Consider the following 22,443-nt stretch of genomic DNA (forward strand, 5'->3'; position numbering starts at 1 on the left):
TTTGGGGAACCAGAGGCATCCCCGGGCACCTGACCCCCGCAGCCCAGCCGGCTCACACCGGGTCTTCTCGCCCCTTCCCCAGGGGAGGATCGGGCCGAAACACGCTGCCCAGGTCGCCACTCTTGCCCCCTTGACCCTCACTTGTTTCCCAAACAGGGGAGCCCTGAGAAGGCTCCTTGCCAAAGCTGGGAACAGCTACCCTCATTGTCTGCCTCGCCCTGCCGGCCGCGCTCGCCCTTCCTCCCTCCCCTCCTTTCTGTCTGAAAGTGTGAAAATTACAAATCCCAAGGAACTGCAATCAGAACTCTACCTAGGGAACATTCAGAGTATCCTTGCCATAAATATCCCGCTCCAAGACGCCTGACGTCAGAGCGGGGCGGGCGGGGGCGCGGGCCGGCCGGGCGGGGAGCCGCGCCGCCCGCTCTCGGAGCCCGGGGGCGCCCAGAGGAGCCAGGGCGAGCGGCGGCCGGCGGCGGCGGCTTCGGGGCTGCGGGGAGCGGCGGCCGCGCCATGGGGTCCTCGGAGTAAGTGCGCGGCCCTGCGTCTGCTCCGCGCCGGGCCGGGCGGGCCGGGCGGGGCGGCGGGCGCTTTCTGCCGGCACCTCCACTCTTCTTCTCCCCCCGCTTTCTTTGCAGTGCTGAAAGGGGACGGGAGCGGCGGCCGCTGCGCAGGCTGCCTGTTTTGTTTCCGCCGAGGGTTTGCAGGAGCCACCGGTCCTTGAGTGGGCTCCCGGGGCCTGTGTGCGTGTCTGTGCGCGGAGGGGTGTGATTTGCGTGTGGGTCTGCGTCTGTCTGTATGGGCACATCTGGACACAGGAAATGTCTTTGGAAAACTTAGGGGAAAATGTTTTTTGTGGGTTTTTTTTTTTGTGTGTGTGTGTGTGGCTTTGAAATCGATTCCTTGTTGTCACAAGTGGACGAAAGTAGCCGGTGCCCCCCAACTGACAACTTTTTGGTAGTGTCTTTTCCCGGCTCAGCTTGTGCCTTCATTCGGGTGATTTAACTCTTCCCCAGCCCCAGGTCCCACTTGCAAGCCTGGCCTCTGGCCAGCAGGCAGGGCAGAGGGAGCGGGAGGTTCTTGCTCTCAGCCCCGGTGGGACCTCGGGCGAGGGAAGGAGCATCCCAGCAAGGGGGTCCTGACTCTGGGGACCTCAGCACCTGTGGCGGCTGCCCAGCCTCCTGCTGTGGCCCTGACATCGCCAGGCAATGGGGCTTTGACTTAACTGAGGAAGGAAGGATCCGGTCTGGAGGCAGGTAATTGTAAGGAGGATGAGGAAGAGAAGGCGTTGGTGGCCAGGACACTGAGGTGCGGTGGCCAGCCCTGCCCCAGGAGTGGGAGGGATGCGTCTGCCACATGGGCGCACGTGCCAGATTTTGGGGGAGCGCGGCGGTGCCCCAAACACGATGCAAGCTCCTAACATAAAGAGACATGTCTGAACTGTGGGGTGGAGGAAGGGGGGTGGTGGGGGAGAGGGAGAGAGATTTTTATCAAAATTGAACACAGATTGCTGAGGTCTGGGCTTGATTTAACTCTTCTCTCTCTGCCTTGGCCACTTTTCCACAGCTCTGTGGTGGATTTGCAAGTTCCTGGGAAGGTAGGAAGGAAAATCACACCTCTCCAGGAAAGAGTCCCTGGAGGTTTTCCTTGAAGTCTACATGGCAATGAAAGCAACTTTCCATCTTTCAAGAGTTTTGTTTTGTGTTTCCCCTCTTCCGGGTTTGGTGTCAGTTTCTTGGATTTCTCTGAAAAGTGGGCTGCTGGAGGGTGTGGATTTTCCCTAGGAAGCAGAGGGGGATTGTGCTCTTAGAGGGGGGCACAAGGGGGTGCGGGCTGTAGGGCTTGGCTAGCCCCAGATTGCCCCATGTACGGTGCCCCAAGAACAAGGGACCACAGAGAGAGCCCTTTCCACTTTGCCCTCGCTGTGTCTCTGCTTTTATATTTTGCAATAGAGCCAACCTACAAAGCTGGGGTGGGAGGAAGATTGCCGGACTCTCCCTGAGTCCTCGAACAATGAAGAACTGAAGGGACAGGGAGGACATCTGGATATAAGAACGGACCCACAGGAAGTTCGAGATTTGGGGTGGATTTTAGAAATGATACTAATTGACCCCCCCGGGGAAGTGCTGTAAAGGACTGAGCAGACAGTGATGTCAGAAAGACTTCTTTCACTTCAGAACTTCTGTCTTCAACTTAAATGTTATGAAGAAGAGGGAAACCATCCCAAGGGCAGGGTAAACAAAAGTGCGTGTAAACAAGGCTAGCTGGGCACCACGAGGTGCACGTGCAGGCACACGTTTGTGCCTTCGTGACTGTGCGGGAATGGTCCAGGCCTCAGGCATGAAAAGACAAACAGCCCAGTTCTCTCCCATTTCTTCCTTTACGAAAAACAACTGTGCTGTTACTGTCTTGCTGCCTGCTCCTGCTGCATGCTCTGACTCCAAACTCCCGAGTTTTCAGAGCTTTGCCTCCAGATCCTGGGATGCTGAGTGAATACTCGTGCCCCCATCAGGACAGAAAGAGGAGAGAAACTTCTCCTGGGCCTTAGCACTCAGAAGAAAGTCATGAGTTCAGGAAGCGGGAGGCGGAGAGGGCAGGACCAGTAGGAAGGCCTGTGAATGTGTTTTTTTTCGGTGAGTGTGGGGGAGGTTGAAAGCCTACTGCTTTCTGTGGGAACATGTTCTCTCCCCAGTCTGCGTTCCCAACCCCCTGCCCTCAGAGTTTTCGGAACTAAACAGGTTAAACTCTGCCTCTCACGGGGGAGCGCTTTGGATGCAGGGGTAAAGGAGAGGGCGAGCCTAAGGGCAGGTGGTCGGGAGGCTACAAAGATAATCAGTGAGGCAGAGCTCGCTTGGATTTTAGGGGAGCCCATGGAAATACCAATGTTAAATGTTCCTACTCATTCCTGCAAGGGGCAAATAGAAGGCTGAGGACTCCAGGCCACGGAGGACCCAGAGGAGGCGAGCGCTGAGAAATACTCCCCAGGGAGAGCTGGGGGCAAGAACTGGGCTTGCAACTCTTTAATCACGTGGGGTTTCTCTGGAGGGTCCATGGCATTCTTACCTTTCTGAGTTTGCTCTGGGAGACGTTTCACCAACTTAGACCCAGGTCAAGTTCCCAGGCCACGGACGCTTATGGGGATCTCATTGCCTCTTCTGTCAGCTCTGGCTTCTGGCCTGCTCTTGGGTCATCCCTGAGATCAGCATACTTAGAGAGGATACACCCTCAGGCTCTCTCCCGAAGGTCCGAAGGGCAGACGCACCTGGCAGGAAGAACAACTGGCTTTGATAGCAGAGGTGTCTCCACAGACAGAGTGTCTGTGTTTGGGGATCCGGTGTCCCTCAGGTCTGGACTTCAGATACACCCTGCATGGCAGAGAGAGTGCAGACCTCAGACCTCAGAACAGACTGCCCTGGGAGAGAATTCGGAACCTGGGGTATTCAGTACTTATTCCTTCTGAGCCTCAGCTTCCTCATCTGTGAAATGGAGATAATGACCTCACAAGGTTATTACAAAAATGACATTTATGCAAAAGACTAAGAACAGAGCTAGCGATGTTGTAGGTCCTTAATGAAGGGAATAGCGTAATTTTATTTTTTCATTTTTCAGCCGCCAGGAGTCCATGTGTTTTGGAAAGGACCTCTCCCCAAATCTGGCTACACGTTTTCCATTATTAAAGGCCAGTGCGTGGCAGTCCCAGGGCTCCGGTCACCCTTATTTCCTCCCTCTAGAGAAGGTGACCAGTGGGGGATGATCCGTGAGCATGCCTGGTCTGTTGCCCTGGGGTTGGGGGGGCGGCGACAGGCATCCTGGGTATCTGGCCTGGAAACCACTTCTGGTCTGGAGATCTCTCAGGAGGGAGGATGGCAGTGGAGCAGATCGTATGTGTCTGGTGGGAGTGGGACTGGAAGATCGAGAGCCAGGTGTGTCTCGAAGAACCAGCCTGAGGTCCAAGGTCGGTTAGGCAGCCACCGCTCCTCAGGGTGCTCGGGTCAGAGTAAGGGGAGACTGATGGGTTGTGAACCATGGAAGTTTTCGCCATCTATAAGCATCTCCAGCGTGTTATGGGGTGGGCTGACGGCCCCCGACGGACACCATGTCTCGGGGAGTGGGTAGTCCAACAGACAGAAGGAGCATCGGACGCTGGAGAGAGCAGCTGCAGTCTCTCCTGGCCCATCTCAGAGCTTCTAAGTTATCCGTCAAGTTGACAGTTAAGATGTTGAAGATCACGTTTGTTTCTGTTTTGTTCAAGCTCTCTGTTTAACCATGGCCTGGGATGACTTTTCAGCTTTTAAGAGGCTCAGCCAGTGGCCAGCTTCTCTTGAGATGGCCCAGATTGGGGGTCAGTGAATTCCTCACTCCTGGCAGTATCTAGTTCTCCAGCTCCCTTCTCACATTTTTTGGGTTTTTTTTTCCCTTTCATTATGAGGTTATAAAACTGCACTGTCAAGATGCCGTACAGAGACAGAAGGCCTTTTCTTTGGACTCGTGTATGCCATTCTGCCAGTAATGTGCAAGGCTTATCAGACTAAGGGTGTTAGCAGGTGTTGTGGGGTTCTTTCTGGGGCTCCCATCCAAAGGAAAAAAAAAAAGCAAATCAAAGAACAAAAAGAACCCGGAAAATATAAACTTTAGGCAGTTTGGTGTCTCTTTGGGTCTTAGCCAGAGAGGAGCTGAGTTATCTGTAGGCTGCCTTGCGGTTCTGTGGAAGGAGGCTCAGAATCAAGTAGATTCAGTTTGAGTTCAGCACCAGCAGGTAACAAGCTATTCGTCCTTTCTGATCCTTCTTCATCTGTCAAATGAAAACAATGACTCTTCTTACTTCCCAGGCTCGTTCTGAAGATGAGATGAAATAATATATGGCTAGGATCTAGCAAACTGCCCAGTGCTTAGCAAAATGCTAGTGACTTTTCCCCCTCTGGTTCTAAACTTAAGAAAGTACGTGGGTTTGGATATTTGTCCCCGAGTCAAAGCAAATAAGCTACTTATTCAAGGCTTAACAGCAGTGCTCAAAGATCAGCTAATCTCAGGCTGGAGATGGAGACCTTTAATACAAGAGTGGGGCGGCACAGGTCAGTGTTGCCCTTGCCGAACAAATGGCAGCCCCATGTGACCCTCTACGGGAAGAAAGGAAAGTCCACCAACTCACTGACCCACGAACATGGGCTATTGGTGAACACTCCATAGAGTGTGGTCTTGGTTCAAAGAATCAAAGTCAACACTGGGGAGAGAAGTCATTGAGGCAGTGCCTAGCATTGAAACTGAATAATAATGGCCCAATGACAACAGTACCTTACATTTGCGTAACCGCCTACAGTATGAAAAGCACGTGGCCTCATTTCATCCTTAGGACAATCCTATGAGATTGGCATTAACCGTATTTTACAGCTCAAACTCTGAGGGCTTAAAAGATTTACCCTATTTCCCAGGGTACGTAAGTGGGGGAAAGAGGAAGGGAACAGCCCCCAGGCAGGCGGCACAACCCTGGCTGCCCATTCGAATCACCCGGGAAGTTTGTAAAAGTATCAAAACCTGGGCCCACCCCAGACCAATTAAATTAGAAACTCCGGAGAGTGGGGGCTCAGGCATGGATAGTTTTGCCTTGATAGTTCCCCAAGTGATCTGAAGTATAGGTGAGAGCCTAAGGTCTAAGTGAAGAGTGGGGACTACCAACCTTAAGATTCAGGGTGTCAGGCATGGTTCAAACAGACAAACAAACAAACAGCCAACACTTTGCCTGGATTTAAGCTTCAAGAGGGCGGGCACTTGGGTGGTGTTTCCTGTAGACGCGTAACATGGAGCTGTGCCAGGCACAAGGTAAGTCACTCCGTGAATGTTGGCTACGTGAATGAATGAATGACCAAACTACTATAGATTAGGAGCCAGCAATTTCAACAACCAAATCCAGCCTGTCACCTTGTTTTATAAGTAAAGTTTTATTGGAACATAGCCATGACGTTTGTTGATATATTCTCTATGGCTGCTTTCACACTAAAAGGGCAAGAGTTCAGTGTTGTGACAGAGACTATAAGGTTGCAGAGTTGAGAATATTTACTGTCTGAACCTTTAACAGAAAAGGTTTGATGGCTCCTGCTCTGGATCTCAGACGGGGACAGAGGGTATATCTTGCGGAGGGACAGGACAGCGTGGTGGTCAAGAATAGGGGTTCTAGAATCAGGCAAACCTGTGCTTGCCTCCTGGCACCCCACTTACCTGTTGTAAGAACGTGCGTATTTTTTTTTTAAGATTTTATTTATTTATTCGACAGAGATAGAGACAGCCAGCGAGAGAGGGAACACAAGCAGGGGGAGTGGGAGAGGAAGAAGCAGGCTCCTAGCGGAGGAGCCTGATGTGGGGCTCGATCCCACAACGCCGGGATCACGCCCTGAGCCGAAGGCAGACGCTTAACCGCTGTGCCACCCAGGCGCCCCAGAACGTGCGTATTATTTACATCTCTGAGTCTCAGTTTTCTCGCCTGAAAAATGGGAACAATAATAAATCACACGTCCTTTGAAGGATGGTTGAGAGGATTGTCAGCCCCGGCCTAGAGGAAGAACTCAACCAATGTTAGCTGTTGCTATCATGGTTGTAGTTACTGGCAATTAACCAAGTGAAAGGAAAAGGAACTAGATTAAAGTAAAAATCCAAATCCAGTATTTTGGACAGAAAAGAAGGTTGTGGTGGGCAAAAAGAATCATTGGTGATTCTTCAAAATTCTTCAGATTCTTCAGAAAAACGAGTTTCTGAGGTTTCTGAGGTAACGGATGTCCTTTCAAGACAACAAAGGTCAGACCCCCGGGTGTGTGAGTGCGGTGCTCCTAAATGTCTGTTGTGTCGACCAGCAATCCCCATCACTCCTCCTGGATTCACTTAGTTTAATTCCACCTAATCTGGTCGTGAGCATATCCCATCTCTGCACCCTTGTTCATAGTTCTGTCTACCTGAGAGGCCCTTCCCCAGTCCTAATCTCCCTGCCGGGCTCACTCAGTTGTCTGCTTCTCTCTTTCAAATGCCCTCTGCAAGGCTTCCCCCAATTACTGTTTCCTCTTGACTCCCACAAGCATGGCACCCAGCTCTGTCAGAACGTCTAACACATTGCATTAGCAGACAAGAACTGAGTCTCCGTCATGCCTTCTCCATTTGTGGAGCTCATAAAAGTCAATTTGCATCATTGACTCCACACCTGGTAGCCAAAAAATGTCAATTAGACCCTTGATTCAACCCAGTGATATCTGAATTAACTCTTGAGGAGTGAGTAGGGCTTACCCAGGCGCTAATGAGATTGCAAGAGCAAATCCCCAAAGCCAACCACATAGAGAAGAACCACCCAGTTTATAGACTATGGGGACCCTTTATGTCCTCATCCCTGTGCTCTCTGCTGTGCTCTCTGGAACACCTCTCCTAAGGGGTAGCCAGGAACAGGGAAAGATGGAAGAAACATAAAACCAACCCTTTGGCTTCTTGTCACCAGATGTGGTGAAAAGTTGGTTTTTGGCTTCTCTGGGCTCTGCATGTGTATGCGCCAGGATAATTGAGAGTTGGCTTGGTATGGTTAGCTTTCGCTAGCACGATCCTAGAGAGAAGCCTGGTCGTGGATAATAGCAAACAGCGGTAATTGACAGCATTGTCAATTTGACTGCAGAACGTGTTGCATAGTTTTTTTAGAGATTTTAACGGCAGATTTATTTTGATGGCAGATACATATTGTGCATGGAAGAATATTAAAGTTGTCTTCTAATGAATAAGAGGAGGGCACAGGAAAATCATGGCCTTTTGATCAACCCCCAGTGAACCATTCAGAGCAGCCTAATTGAGGTGGGGATGGGGAGAGGGAATGAAATAATACTTTTATATAGGACCCCACTCTGCACCTGGCACTACGCTGATCATTTTATTTATTTATTTTTAAAGATTTTATTTATTTATTCGACAGAGATAGAGACAGCCAGCGAGAGAGGGAACACAAGCAGGGGGAGTGGGAGAGGAAGAAGCAGGCTCCTAGCGGAGGAGCCTGATGCGGGGCTCGATCCCGGAATGCCGGGATCATGCCCTGAGCCGAAGGCAGATGCTTAACCGCTGTGCCACCCAGGCGCCCCTACGCTGATCATTTTAAAATGCATATTCTTTGATTTTTCCTGGTTCTGAGTAATTCTTACTTAAACAAGTGAATCAATATCATGCAGAAAACAAAAAGACAAGTGGAAAATGAATAACATTACCCCCCTCCACACCCTCATCATTCATGTTAGTAGCCTAGAATTATAGCCATCTTATCTTATACTTTGTTCTTACAAATACCTACTGGTGCATTTGCAGGCGTAGCGGTACCTGTTGTCTGAATGTTTGTTTTTCAAGAAACTGAATCTGATCTTACACGTTACTCGGCAGCATACTTTTCTTCCCCTTCATCATCCATCAGGTTACCCCCGGCATCAAGCTCCTTTTTATTTTTTCTGATTTCTTTAGGCCGAGACACACATCGCTCTATATATTTGAGATCATGCCTTTCTTGTAGGGATATTTATTTTTCCATCAGTCAGTTATTAAGCATGGTTTCATCCTGGATGGTCACCAATGTGGGTCCCTGCTTCTGACCTAGCAAGCATCCATCACCCAGGACCGCTGCATTCTGGCACTCAGGCAGAGTGATTGATGTACCTAGCCTGGCGACCATCTGCGATAGGGCTGCATGTTTTGTGTGGTCCTCCTTTGTGCCCTGGGGAAGCTATTGAGCATCAGGCCCTGTGGTGGCCCCACCGCTGTTCTCATCAGATTTAGCCTTCCCTGCTTGGTTCTCCTCCATCACTGACTGCGCAAGATGAAGCAGGAAAAATTAAAGACTGATGCATTAGATGGGAGAATCGTCCTGATGGAAACCCATCAGACAGTATAGTGTAACAGTCAGGTGTGCGGATGCTGCACTCAGATCATGGGACGGGGCCCAGATCCCTGTGTAGTGGACGTATGTTGTGCCACCCTGACCCTCGCTCTGGACTGACGCCGGTGGCCAGCCCACTTTGGACCTGCCTCAGCTGAAGAGAGTTGCCCTGCCCATCATCACTCCTGCCCACGCTCCCCTCCTGGGTCAACTGCATCCAGTGATTGGTGGGAGTGATGAAGGCCTGGCCCCTCTATACCAATTCAGGGAGCTTCTAAAGGCATCCCAGCTTCAGGGCTCCATGTGGGGTTGATCAAGGCCTTCACTGAGAGCCCAGCAGCTGCCCTTCTCCCTCTGCCTAGTGCTCCCTCCTGTCCGTCCCTCTGTCCCACGGGGTGGGAGGAGCGGATTCTAAGAGGCCTTCTGAAGAACCCCATGCCTGCTCCAGAAATTTCGACTCTTTCACATGAAATTGTTTTGGAGCAGCCTGTTATTTTCTAGGTAATCATGGGTGGCTGTGTTGGAACACGAAAAAGTGCATTTTTTTTTTCTTTTTCTCTATTTTGTGTGTTTTCTAGGTGAGGCCCAACTGATTTCCCTACACATAGCATTGTATCATAACTGGACAGAAGGAACAAGTATGTTGACTTTTATTGCCAAACTCGCATTTGCCCCTGTCCCCCTACCCACGTGGGTGTAGGTGTATGTGGGCAGAAGCAGGACCAGATGGAAAAAGGGGGTTGGACAAGTTGACCTTTGGGAATTCCTTTCCATATTACCAGTGCTTCTGTAATACAGAGGGCGGGGTGCAGTCTCAGAGAGCCCTGCTGGCTCACTGGGGGCTTCCTTCCCCCCTGCAGAGGTATTCACATCATGCCTGCGTGATCTCTGCCCAATCCGCTTCGCCCTTAGGGGTGTTTGTTTCACTCTGCTTTGTCCTAAGCACGGGCAGGCTTTGGTGCTGTGTTGAACCTTCTGTCCTTCGGGTCACATACACTGACAGCCTGCCCGAGCGCCAGAGCAAAGCTTGCCTGCGAGATGGATGCTCGATGTACCAGACTCAGGGACCTAGCCTCACAGCTCGAAGTCTGACCACATTCCTGGGGGGCCGCATCAACCCTCCCTCACTTCCTCCCAGACACCACAGTCCCGGGACTCACCAGCCTCAAGGTCCCAGGACCAGGCTGGGAGGGAAGGGAGTGACTCCAGGTCAGCAGGAAGATGGGTCAGTATTTCCAAACTGCCCGAGGCGGCTTTGAAGTTAGTTTGAAGCAAATTCAGATTTTCTGTGGACTTGGGGCGGTGGAAAGGCCAAGCCATTTTAACCTTCCCCTTCTTTTTTTAATCTCTGTCAATATATTTATCAGTCTGTCACCTGTCATGTGGCAGGGGGCTGGCAGCTGCCCAGAGTTAGGAACTGCCTTTCCAAGACACACAGTTGATGGTTTTCCATCGCTGCCGCCCTGAACAGGGATCACATTATCGATGTGTGCAGCTGTCTAAATGGGAGCTGGGGCTAACAGAGCCAAGAGACCGGATTTCTGAGGAGACTGCCATGGGTCAGAGCACCGGCCCTGGGTTCAGATTCAGGTTCCAGCTCTTACTAGCTGTGTGTCCATGCCCGAGTTACTTCACCTCTCTGTGCCTTAGTTTCCTTATCTGTAAAATGGGTTGTGATGAAGACAAAGTTCATGAATGATTTGATAAAAAGAGAAAAAGTAGAAAGAACGGCTTGAAGCCATGGCTGGCACATAGAGAACACTATGAAATGTTAGCGATGATGATGACGGAGAACAGGGACCCAGTCTCATTAGCTCTGTTTGCCCAGCATCCTGCACAGTGCCTGGCACAGAACGGGCAGGGGTGGCAACACATTTATTCAATGAAATATCCCACTGCTTTCTGCTAAGGGTCTACTGCCTACTTTGATCAATTCTCTACTGCAAAAGGAAATATATTTTGCGTTTTCAAGTTTTAAAAACTTTTTATTGAAGTTCAAGATGATTCAGAAAAATACACAGCTTATAAGGATATAGCTCACTGGATTTTCGCCCACTGAACACACCTGCGTAACCAGTGTCCAGATCAAGAAACAGAATATTCTAAAGCTCCCTCCACTGTCTCTGCACTGAGAAGCCTGCATGCCCTCTTCTGGCTACTACCCTTCCATAATCCTGACTTCCAACACCGTGGGAGAGCTTCGCCGATTCTTGAATGTCCTATACATGGATCATGCGGTGTGTACTCATTTTTGTCTGGCTCCTTCTGCTCAGCATAGTGTTATTGCGTGGAGCACTCGTTCTCACTGTTGCATAGTATTCTGTTATGTGACCGTAACACACTTGATGCGTCCACCCTTCTGTGGATGGGCATGGGTTGGTTTCCAAGTTTGGGGTTGCTGTGAACAGTGTTGCTAGGAGCGTTTGTGCACTTGTCCTTGGTGAACCTATGAATGCATTCCTGTTGGTGTGTCCCCGGAGTGGGAATGCCGGATCCAGGGAATGCGTGTGGTCAGCTTCAGGAGCTACCGTCAGGTTTATGAAGTGATCATGCCATGTGTTCCATTATCTATAAAGATGAAGAAGTAGCTCCCACTTTGGTAGGACAGTGGCCTGAGTCCCAGTAATATACTGGGGTTCCCGAGATGTTCATATCCTCCATGCCCTTTACGTCTGAGAGCTCACGTGTTCCAGGAAGCCTGCTGCAGGTAGGTAGGTCCTGTAGACCAGGCACTGTGCTGGGTGTTTTCACTGCTACTGCTTCCCACAACAGTCCCATGAGGTGAGCTGGGTGTCACTGCCCTCTCTTATAGATGAGGTGACTGAGGCTCAGAGGGGTTGAGGGGCTTGCCTAAGATCACGCAGCAAGAAACTTTCAGAATCAGGCTATAAGACAGATATGCTTGAATCTACAGCTCATGCATTTGGGGATCTGATGGGGAATGGTTTTGGCTTCAGTGCTAACACTGAGTGGAAACGCAGACACCAATGTGGGGGCTGTCCCCCTTGAGCCTGTGCCGGTTGCTGGTTGATGGCTATGAGGAGAAGCTCTGTAAAAAGGAGCAGAAGGAAGGCAACTCAATGACCTTGAGAAGCCAAATTGTTTTCCTGCCCAGGGGCTGTTGGAAAAGGTCATAAATTTCCTGGAAGGCAAGGGCGACCATGTAATTTACTGTCTAAACCAGGACTCTTTCAAGAGTGAAAGGGTCACTGGATGGGACACTGGGGAAGCAGGCATCCTTTGGCACTGTCCCAGGTCAACTGGGAGGCTGACTGAGCATTGCTCCCCTGGTCAGTGGGGTCTACAGGTGCTTTTTAACTCTTTCTGAACACTGTCTGTTTGGAGTTTGCCCTGACACGATGTACACTAGTTCTAGTCTCCTGTTTATTTTAAAACAGGGTCTGGCTTTCTTCTTCCCCTCTGCACACCATTTCCTGCTCAGAAGAGACTCTGACAAGGTGAGCTTCCTTTGACAGATCCAGTTATCATCAAGACGCATATGTAACAGACTAGAAGCTCCTAGAAGGCTAGGGCTGTGCTTTAGTCCCTGTAGTATTTGTGGCCCCTAGCTGGGTGACAGACACAGAGTTAGCACCCAGGGAATTGGATTAACTCTATGTATCATTTATCCATGTGCTCATTCATTCACGGTTCATAGAACAAGAGCTTAGTTTAGATTGCTTTCCTCTTTTTTTTTTTTTTTTTTTGATCTGACTCCTATTCCACTGGTCCAGAAAGAGAAGTCAGTTTTGTGTGCGGGCGTGCATACACACCAAGGACAAAAACTAAATAAGTAACAAGCGATGTTGTGTCATGGGAATCGAAGTCAGGATCTAGGTTTGAATATCAGCATCTGCTAAGTAGCTGAACTTCCTTAGGTCAGGGATTTGGTATTTCTGAGCCTGGAATTTTTGTCATGTGTAAAACGAAAATGTCAGCAGTACCTGTGGCATAGCAATGAAGTGAGTCTGCTGTAGGGTCTACGAAAAGTACAAAGTGCTGTGTAGTTACCAGTGGTGGTGGCTCAAGGATTATCTGAGAAGCACTGGTGCAAGGCGCTGCGTGGGGGAGCGGTGCTCTGTGAGCCACATTCGCTCTGCCTCCAGGCCTCCTTGGCCTCAAGTGAGGCGGACCTGGTGCGTATGTGGCCAGTCCATGTGACTGGGAACTTTCATTAATAAATAAGGAAGGGATCAGCAAATTCTTCAGGCCCTTGGGAATTGATGTGGGTGTCAGAGATAAGGATCCAAGGATAATTAATTTCTCATTGAGTGCACAGCTGCATTCTCACTAGAACAACAGCGAGAAGCATGTGAAGTGCTTCTGTGTGTCTAGCTAGTGGTAGCTTTGGTAGCATATAGCTTCTGGTACAGATCCTGGGTTAAACTTCTAGAATCCAACTTTAAATCCCACCACTTCTGGAACTGTATCCTCCCTGACACTACGTTTCCTCAACTATCAAATGGGGACATTAATAATAGTTACCTCCAAAGGAGGACAAAATTAATACTTGCACTTAAAATTGTGCCTGGAACATGGCATGCACTTTGTAAATCTTTATAATTGCTGTTTGCCAAATAAGTTTCTTTCCATCAGAATACTAAGGACTATGTGGTACTGATGTAATAGATAGAGGAGGCAAGATCGTTTTGAGGTGGGAGAAGCCAAGGAATGGTTCATAGAGAAGAAGATTTCCAAGGTATTTTCTAGAGTTCTACCTCTGAGCAAGAAGGTTTATTTCCATGATTATTCCGGTCTTCAGGCTTGGAAAAGAAGATTTAGTATGGAAGAAATGCCGTCCCTTAAAAAATATAAATTGAACATGTCCTGGAATTTCAATGCTGAATAAGATACAGTCCTGGCCCTTATGCATTTCCAAACTAGTTCATCCATCCTTGTGTCAGGGACAGGAGGCATTCAGATGAGTCCTCAAAGTACTAACAGCATTGTCAAGGAAAGATCTAGAAGTAAAGAGTACTATTCCATGACATCAATGCTATGAGAGGGAGGTGTTCAAAGTGGAGAAACTTAGCTGCCATTGAAGAGTGTTTGGGAATGTGAGGAAGTTGTGAAATCTCCTTCCAGGCTTGTGTTATTAGAGGAGTGATTTTATACGTTGGAATGGTAAATACATGGTGTTTCCTGCAACAGGAAGATGGACAGATGGTTCCTATGGTTCCTTCAGTCCATTCGTGGTGTCCACCTAGTGTGTGTCTTAAAGAGGCCAAGAGCACAGTGAAAACATTCTGAACTTTTCCTGGACAGTGTTGACGAGATCTAAAAAGATGTATTCCCCACATTGCCCAGGGATTGTTGGAATTCCTGCTTCTCGTGCTTGATCTCTAAAGTTAGGGCTCATCTGAAAAATCCCTGACTCAAAGCCAGTATGCAAAAGGATGTCTTCCCTGTGCCTGTATCCACAGGTCTTTCTCCCTATCCCAGTTTTCCAGTGAGGAAGTGATGAAATACCCAAGTTGTTCAGACTTTGATAAATTACAAGAATGAATCTTTTGGGTTTTCAGAGGATGCAAATGTAATTCTAACAGTGAAATGATGCTTTGGAATAATAAACATAGGAAAAGATGTTCAACTTGGAATTGGGGGAATACTATACATTGAAACCACAAGGAGACATAATTTTACACTCATCAGATTGGCCCCCAAAATGATACTCCACACATTGGTTGTAGAGCCCCAAATAACTCCTATTCACTAATGGTGGGAGTTTAATTGGCTGCACTCTTTGGAGAGTAATTTGGTACTATCTAGTAAAATTGAAGATGACTTACCCTATGACCCAGCAGTTTCATTCCTAGGTAAATCTAACACCTATGAAAAGGAGCTGTGTTCAGGAATATTCGTTATAGCATGGCTTTTAAGAGTTAGAAAGCCACCCCAATTTCTGTTACCCAGAAGACCGGCTAAATAATTTGATATGTGCATACAATGGAATACTATGGATTACAGAGAAAAAAAAATTGATAGACTTTCTGTTGAGGTAAAATAATATTAAGTGGAAATAATGTTGAGTAGAAAAACAAACTGTAGAAGGATGTCGTTAATATTGAATTTAAAATCCTACCAAATAACATTCTTTTATTTACAAATATTTACATATACAAGTAAAGTGTGAAAACATGTTTGGAATAACCAGTAAATTCAGAACAGTGTCTCCCTCTAGGGAAGGCAGGCAGGAAGACCAGGGAGGGGTACAAAGAGACTCTGTTTAGACTTGTAAGATTTCATTTATTATACTGAGTAATAGCTACACAAATGTTTGTTTTATTACTCTCTATATATTTAGATAGCTAAAATACTATTTCATTTGAAAAAAGGTAGTTTTTACAAATGGGCACAAACCCCTAATGTGTCTCCTCCACCCATTGGCAAGTAGGCATGCTGAAAACCGAATAGGAAGGCACTTCCTCTTTGCACCAGGTTCTTCTGGGAAATTTTAGGTAGATACGATCATCTTCAAATGAGCTGTTCTCTAGACATCTACAGTGGGCCCTGTGGTAATCCCTGTTTTTGAGCAAAAAATCCTGACCTATTTTCCTCTGATATGTGGCTTTGTTGGGATCATATTTTGACATATTAGAAAAATGCAAAATAGGGTCATACTAATAGAAACCAAACACCAACTCTCTGGCTCATTTTCCATATCGCAGATTGCTGGAGCCTTCTCTCCTCCCACCCCTTCCTTGGGAGTTCCTGGGATTTCTTGCAAGTGCTGGCAAGTGGCCACAACCATCATCCTGACATCCTTTTGATAAGGACATGGGACCCACAATCTCAAGTACTTCTCATTGCCCCAGGGTGAAAAACTCTCCCTCTCTCCCCATAACTGCCTGGTTTCGATGAAGTTTGCCATCCTTCTGACTTTCGTTAACACAGCCACTTCTCTGTTCCTCTTGCAAACATCCTGCCCCAAAGTGGGAAAGTGTGCACGCCAGGAATTCCTTCACTTTCTTATACTGGACAATGAAGCCATGCTGGCTTCTTCTTTGGGTGCTTATTGAAATCCAGTTGATTTCAGCCTTACTCTTTGTTACAGCTCCCTCTCCCTTGGAATCTGGTCCAGACCCAATCCAAGTCACACAAACTGTGTTGGCCTTGAGTGCCCCATCCTTTATTATGCAGCCTCTGTCCTTGACCAAGCTCATGAGCCTCAGTGGTCAGTTCTGCAACAGTGAGCCCCTCATCTGGCTGGTATGGTGCTTGCACTGGGGCCTAAACCTGGGGGTGGCTTTCCTCTGCACCTCCTGTTGATTTATACATCATAATAATTCACTTTAATTAAAAGGAAGAAAATCACACAAAATTGGGACTCTTTGGAGCAAATCCTGGGTGGATGGTTGCTCTGAGGACGTACATTGCAATCCTATGTCAGTCAGGCTCTGGGCAGGAAACAGTTGGCACTCCCAAAAGGGTTTAATTGATAGGAATGTAAAGAAAGGACTATTTGCAGAGAGACAAGATCCTAGAGGAGATGTGAGACATGCAGGGATGAGCAACAGCAGGAAGACATTAACACGCCTGCACCTGAAGGGGCAAGGGGGAGAAATGTTTTATCAGAGCCTTGTGGCAGCTGAAGCTGAGAAGTGAGGGCCTCTTGGCTGGAGCTCTGGCTCTCGAAGAACATCACCACTGTCAGACCCATGGCTAAGCAGAGACGGAATGGGGGAATAAACACCTGAGGTCTCTCTCCTTCTACCCTCTGGTCTCCAGAAAAGCTCCAACAAGTTTTCTGAAAGCTCCCTCCGGAAACTGGATAAAACCATGTTATGTAGTGACCTCAAACTGCAATGGAGTCTAGGGGGAAGCAGAACACTTTTTAATTAGGCAGTTGCTGCCTTACACAAAAGCAGGGACCTGTTAGTATGGGAGAAGGCGAGAACAGACATTAGGGGGCTAGTGCACACTGAACGCTGCATTGGTCACACCTTTGCTTCTCCAGCAGGATGATTCTAAAAGCATCCCATGCAAAAGAAAACAAAACCAAACAAACCAATAAACCTTTGTGGGTTTTTTTAGCTTTCATTTTTTTAATAATAATTTTTTATTATATTATGTTAGTCACCATACAGTACATCCCTAGTTTTTGATGTAAAGTTTGATGATTCATTACTTGCGTATAACACCCAGCGCTCCATGCAATACGTGCCCTCCTTACTACCCATCACCAGCCTATCCCATCCCCTACCCCCCTCCCCTCTGAAGCCCTCAGTTTGTTTCCCAGAGTCCATAGTCTCTCATGGTTCATTCCCCCTTCTGTTTACCCCCCCTTTCTTTATCCCTTTATTCTCCTTCCTACTTCTTAAGTTCCATGAATGAGTGAAACCATATGATAGTTGTCTTTCTCTGCTTGACTTATTTCGCTTAGCATAATCTCCTCCAGTCCCATCCATGTTGCAGCAAATGTTGTGAAATAGTTCTTTTTGATGGCTGAGTAATATTCCATTGTATATATGGACTACATCTTCTTAATCCAGTCATCTGTTGAAGGAGCCATTGTAATCAATAGAAAATACGAATTCTAAGCAAGAAGCCCTTGGGCTCACAGACTCTATATAGAAGATGCTGTTGGTGTCCTGCCTGGATCCCTGGCTGCTGTGGGTGATCCAGCTAGGTAATGGCTTTCACCCATGTGGATTGTCCTGGGCTTCTTGAAGCTTCTTGTGCAGAAGTGCCTGGAGCTGCACCATGCTTGCCCTGCCCTTCCCCTGAATTCTGTGGCTAATGACTAACAGGGAGAAAGGTACAAAAGCCCCACTCCCTCACCTGAAGATAGGGTGCAATGTGGCAATGCAGTTCCCCTCCAGAGCTCCCCACAGGACTGAACTGAAGCCTAGAGCTCTCCAAATGCCACATCCTTGACAGATCATTCCTCTGCCCTCTTCTCTTTTCCTTATTCCCTTCCTGGTTTCTCCCAAGAGCATAGCCTCCATATATGACATCTATACAAATCTCTGTCTCAGACTCTGCTTCTAGGGAACTCAACGCAAGATGTACAGGGTCAAGCAGGGTGCTCTCTATTTCCTTCTAAGGGGTTCCATCTAAAACCCTTCCCCTCAGTCCTGTTCATGGCCACTGGTGAGCTCTGACTTGGCCTGGGTGTTGTTGGGACAGCTCCGTGTTCCACTCTGGTGATGGCTGCAGGATAACTCCTTCCAAGTCCTGTCAGGTATATTTGGGGAGACAACCCTCAGTGCAAGACACTGAGCAAGGGGAGTCCAGGACTGCATCTTCTCAAGACAGATAGTCTTAGAAACATTGATTTGTACAAACTGTTTGAAGGGACGTGCGTGCGTGTGTGTGTGTGTGTGTGTGATTTTCCATCTTGTGGCAATGGCAGCTGGGTATTTATAGCTGGGTCTGCAGGGCCATTCTCACGTGGCTAAAGAAAATTAAAACCTCCTGTGGATTCTGTTTTGTTTTCCCGCTCTGCCTTTGCCATTGCAAACTCTCCAATCTTACCCTTGTTGTTGTAACTAGAGCCTCGCTGAGCGTCGCTACGATGGTGAGGTTATGTAAATTTACTATTTCAGGCAAAAGTGACTGTTCTCCGTCAGTCAGGCCACAGGGTCGGAGGGGGGAGCTTTTGGGGAGAACTTGTGGTGACACTAAGTGGCAGCCATACCCATCATCACCCTCTCTAGAAAGTCTCCCTGGATTAACCCCATGGAATGTGGATTCCTTAGACCACCTCATGATCCCTGTGCATATATGAGCTCCTTTGAAAGAAAATTATTTTCTTTACCCCTTGTTTTTCTGTATTCTTAAGTCTTTTATGTCTGTGTTTTGCCTTCTCAGTTAGACTGAGAACACCCTGGGGGCCTGATCTGTTTGCCCAGGTTACCAGAGCTCTTGGCAGGGGGCGTGTGGGGAGGTGGAGGTCGGGGTGGGGGTGGCAGGAACTCAGCTGCTGCGTTCTTCAGGATGCCTTAAGAACTCATGGAGTTCTCTAGACAGCAAGGTTGGGGTGGTTTCCTGATCTTTACTGACAGGCCAGTATGCTTCCTGCCCCAGGACCCCTGTGGACCCTCTACCATTTCATTCTGGTGATCTGGAACGCACACATTCACACTTTGGATTCAAGCAGACCCTCTGCAGGTGGGGTGTGGGGTCAGGTGGCATGGCCCAAACCCACCAGAACCCATGAAGGCTCCTGAGGAGCCTGTGAAGGAAGGAACATAAGCTTACCTGCCATTATCCTAGGGAGCTAGGTCTTTTCACTGCCTGGTTGTCCCCAGGTCTGTCAGACCTTCCGCAGCCAGCCCACTACACAGACAGCTTTATGAATATCTGCTCTCCAAACTCGCCAAACAATACCTACCATTCTGAAGGCCTACTATGTGCCAGGCATGGGGCTCAGCACTTGCACACTTCGGCACATGCCTGTCTCATGGTAGATCTGCAAAGTGGCTGTTACCCCATTTTACAGAAGAGAAAACCAAGGTTCTGAGCGTGTAGGTGCCTTGCCTGAAGTCACATGACTAGTTAGAGGCACAGAGGGCATTCTGAATAAGGTGTGCCTGACTCTAAGATCCACATTCTCTGTACTGCACCCCGATAAGTCACAACCACCTCCCACTGTGATAACCAAACAAGCAACTCCCTGACTTCCACCTGCTATAACACTTGAGCCCCAACAAACATTATTCAGTGTCCCCACCCCCCAGCCAGCCTGTGCCAGCCTTCTAGTCGTAGGGTGGAAGGTGGCTTCTGACTTGGGAGTCGGTGGGTAGCTGCAGCTTGGACCCTGTGATCCTATTTCTCCGCCCTGCGTCCTTCTCTCTGCTGCGAACACACCCACAGCCTCTCTCCCTGCCTCCCTTCTTCCCCCTTGCCTGTGAGTTCTAGAGGGTTTCCAAATCTCGGGTAGAGCCAGAAATTCATTAGTCTTTGTCCGGATTCCAAGAATCCCAAATATACAAGAATTGCTCATTGAGAAGTCCAGCATTCCTGGGGAAAGTGTGTGTCACCAAGAGAGAGCAAGGCTCCTCACATTGAGAAACGGGATCCTAGTCCAGTCCGGGAAAATAAGGTTGGATTTCAGAGCCAGGTTGAAGCGGATTGGCTGTGACGCCCCCCTCCCAGCTGCCCACCCTCTCACAAACCACAACTGGGGGATTTGCCTTCCCAGTTCATCTGAGGGCACTAACCGCATGACATTTTCCTCCAGATACAGAAGGAACACAAGGCAGATTGGGGTGCATGGGTGCGTGTGTGTGCACGTGTGCATGCAAGCGTGTGTGCATGTGTGCACATGTGCACAGTTCTCACCTGCAGGTGTCCTTTGTTGCTCCTCTTGGCATGAACCATTTGCTTCAAGAAGAAGCATCTAGTGAGCTTGTTAAGGCTGGGAGTGGACGCCAGCATAGGGAATGGCAGGCAGTGAGCCTGCTGCTCTTCCAAGGAGGAAACATCTCCTCCCACTTTGGGGCAGCTCCACCTACCAGAGGATCTCAGGCCAACGCATAGGCAATCCGCTGAAGAACACGGAGAAGGAGCCCTCTCATGAGTACAAGTGCAAACTTACGGGCTAGAAACAGAGGACGAGAGCCAAGAGGCAGCATGTGAGCAGAGTGGACAGAGTGGCTGTGGAGTGGGTTGTAATTTTAAAAAGCTTTGGAAGGATATAAAGGCAAAAAACAAACAAAATAACTTTCCCTCCTTGATTATAAAAGAGATGCAGGTTCATTACAGAAAATGTGGAAAATATATAAAAAGCAGGAATTTTCTGCCCTTCCACCCATGCCTCCCAACTTCCCACCTGCTTACAAACCACACGTGGGGAGCTTGCTTTCCCAGTTGAGTTGACATTTGGTAATTCACATGCCAGTCAATTCTCTCTGCGAACATTTCAAAGCAAAGTTGAGTCCATATTGTACGTGCAGATGTCAGAGAAGTTTATATTTCGATTTCATCCCCTTTCCTTAGTGTTACTAACTTTGTAAATGAAAGAAGTGTTGACCAAGGTGTGGAAAGGGGTCATTAGACATGATTTGATAGAGAGCAAGCTCAGAAGGAGGGAAAGGCCCTAAAACACTGGAGGGTGTCCACTGGGATGGAAGATCTTTTAAACAATGGACAGTGAGGGGGATCCAAAGTTCAACCTCTCAGCTTGTGAGCAGCCCAGAGCAAGTCTACCTTTGACTGTGGCTGATTCCCTGGCCACAGATAGAGCTCTAATGCCATTATTGGGGCTTGGTGTAGAGTGGGCACTGTCATGAGCATGTCACATACTATCAGTTTTTTGCAACTCTGAATTTTAGTTATGAATTGCTCCATTTTGCAGATTTGGAAACTAAGGCTTAGAATAGTTAAGATCTTTGAGGAGGGTCCATACCGCATAGCAGTAGCGCTGGAATTTGAACCTGTTCATCTTTCTTCTAACCGCCGTCCTGCACGGCTTCCCATTCTGTGAAATAGGTTGCCTGCCAGTTACAGTTTGCTGCTCAGACTTTCTGGAAGGACTCACCAAAGAACAAGGGGGTATCCTCTCAGCAGTTAGAGGGGATGCAGCTAATTGGAATTAATTGAGTTTCCCCTAGAGAAGAGCTCAAAACCTTGACCCCTGCTATCTGGAGTGTGTATCAAATGGTGATGCCAGTGTCACTTCCTCTTGCCTCATGGCTCTTCCTCCAGGAAGCCTTCCAGGTTGAATTCCACTTGACACTCTTTCTTTCCCTCCCTTCTCTCAGTACTAGCCTTCTTCAATTCATAGCTACTTAGTAGTTGATATTGTGACCAGACGTCTCCCTGTCTTTGAGATTCAGCATAAATTAGGTGACTCCAGTCTCCACAAGCAGAGTAAGCCCCACGTCTCTCCAAAGGAGCAGTGGTTCTCGAGGAGGGGTCCTCGGACCAGCAGAATCAGCATCACCTGGAACTTGTTAGGAATGCAAATCCTTGGGCCCACACCCCAGACCCACTAAAGCAAACCCTGGGGAGTGCAGCCCTGCTGTTAGTGTTGTATCAAGACTGGTCACACTCAAGTCTGGGAACCTCTGATCCAGAGATTCCAGAGTAAGAGGCTCATACATTTCTTGTTACCTCCCGCTCTGAGTTCCTATTTCCATCTAATGAGTTATGAGTATTAATTATTGCTGGTCACAAACAGAGGAGCCCAGAAGTGAAGAACATGGACTGTGGAGCTAAACCACTTACATCTGGGTTCTGTCTCTACTGATTGCTCATTGTGTGTCCCTGAGTGAGTGGCTTAAATTCCCCTGCCGGAGACTTCTTACCCCACAGGGCAGCTGGGAGCCTCCAGTGAGACCACACGCCGCTTACTGGCACACAGGAGATCTGAAGCACGTTTCCTAGGCCAACGGTGTTCACATCACAGCCACACAAATGATTTGAGATTGGATATTGGACAGCCTTGTGCTAGAAGCGGTTGATTGCTTGGCCAGAGGTCCTGTTGTTTGGCCTGGCTTCTCTCCTTCCTCTTGGTGCTCACTGCAGCTCACCCCTCTGTTCACGATGCTGGCTTTATTCCCCAGCCTCGCTCTGAACTTTTGCCCCTAACCTCACTTTGCAGATCTCTACTCTGACCCTCA

At 48.4% G+C, this 22,443-nt stretch overlaps 1 protein-coding gene across 6 annotated transcripts in view; it reads left to right on the forward strand.

Annotated features, from left to right (window-relative positions):
• Positions 1–365: 365 nt before the first annotated feature.
• DAAM2 (dishevelled associated activator of morphogenesis 2) overlaps positions 366–22,443 on the forward strand; it is a 124,110-nt gene continuing 102,032 nt past the window's right edge. Inside the window, exons 1-4 of one of the 6 annotated variants that reach the window (XM_087858217.1) lie at positions 421–524; positions 9,454–9,513; positions 10,870–11,112; positions 12,274–12,333. The gene's annotated coding sequence lies outside the window, so the exon portion shown is untranslated. Of the gene's footprint in view, positions 525–9,453; positions 9,514–9,556; positions 11,113–11,162; positions 12,334–22,443 lie in introns of those variants that run through there. The other 5 variants (XM_045786285.2, XM_087858218.1, XM_045786282.2 and 2 more) reach the window with 5 other exon arrangements.

Source organism: Ursus americanus, chromosome 32 (assembly GCF_024610735.1).
Source record: "Ursus americanus isolate L20-20 chromosome 32, mUrsAme1.1.p, whole genome shotgun sequence".
NCBI classification, from domain to species: Eukaryota; Metazoa; Chordata; class Mammalia; order Carnivora; family Ursidae; genus Ursus; species Ursus americanus.